We start from the raw sequence: 1366 nt of genomic DNA, 5'->3' as shown, positions 1-1366 counted from the left end.
CGCCTCACCAACCTTAATCCGGTCGTTTTAACAGAACCCTCACCAACCTTAATCCGGTCGCCTGTAAAACAAGCGTCCCCTCAGTGACCAATCGACTCCCAGGCTCTGCGTAAAAGGTCATCCTGTGGGAGCTGTCCATCCTTCTGTCATTATGTCTGTCTTCCTGACTCTGTGGAAAGTCTGGTGGATGAGGTGAGGTAAACCAGGTTCTCTTTAGGGATCTTCAGACTGGATCCCCATGAGGACAAGTAGTGGTGCAATTGAACAGAGTAGCCTGTACGTCCCTTTGTGTAAAATAAATGTTTTCTCTCATGTCCAAAAGAGTCTGAAAATGGTTCCCATGAACTGCTATTGTGTGTCTAACCTTCAGAATACAGACTGTACAGATAATTCAGACAAATCAATGGATTTCAAACATATTCATGTCAGGACTCCCATTAATATGTATTTGGCCCACAGACCTCCATTATTTGGATGGATTTCCATGCAAGATGTTTGTTAAAATATTCAAAATGTTTCACATTTGTTCAAAATCGTTTGAGAATAGCAGATCCACAAGCTCACATCGTGACGCATTGTGAGCTTGTAGACGTGTTATTTTCATAATAGCCAATATAAGGTTAAAGTGATTAAACTCATTTTGCGTTTGCCTATTTCTTGTTTGTTTTCATTTTGAATGCTAAATACATTCAAAATATGTAAGAATGCATGTTTTTGTGAGGGGTACCTACCCTAGGGGACACGGGGAGAACATGCAAACTCTACACAGAAGGGCCCTTTTGCCAACCCCACCTCGGGTATGGGCACTGATGACGCGGAGTTGAGAGCACGCCCACAGCGTCCTCAGCGGGAATCGAACCCAGGACCTTCTAGCTGTGAGGCGACAGCACTACCGACTGTGCCACCGTGCCCCCCGCAATCACAGGTTATTCCTTGAGCTTTTCGGGCCTGTGGCCTTTCGACTATAAGCTGCAGGATGAGTGTTTCAGACCCGGGGTTTAAGATATCGTTACTGACCATTCCGATCAGTTAGCTCAGGACATGTAGAGTGCATTAGTCAAAGCGGACAAGCAAAAATCACAAGTTCTTCTGACTTCTGAAAAAAACTCTTACCATTGTTTTGAGCTCAGATTCTTTTTGGAAGCTAGTCGTCGAAACTATTCCCTCAAAAACAATTCCAAAAAGTGGCAATCTTTGTAACGCTTACAGCAGTGGTTCCCAAAGTGGGGTCCGGGGACCCGCAGGGGTCCTTGAGAAAGTTCCAGGGTCCCCCCAGCTGAATGATAGATTAGGAACCAAATGGACCCTTATGGGCGTGTAACTCAGAGTGTACCATTTGTACACACTCGGAGTTAAATTAAGTTTG

The sequence above is a fragment of the Protomyctophum bolini genome (genome assembly GCF_963924005.1).
Source record: "Protomyctophum bolini genome assembly, chromosome: 5".
Lineage (NCBI taxonomy): Eukaryota > Metazoa > Chordata > Actinopteri > Myctophiformes > Myctophidae > Protomyctophum > Protomyctophum bolini.
The sequence above is the reverse complement of the archived record's forward strand: the minus strand, read 5'-3'. Positions refer to the sequence as shown.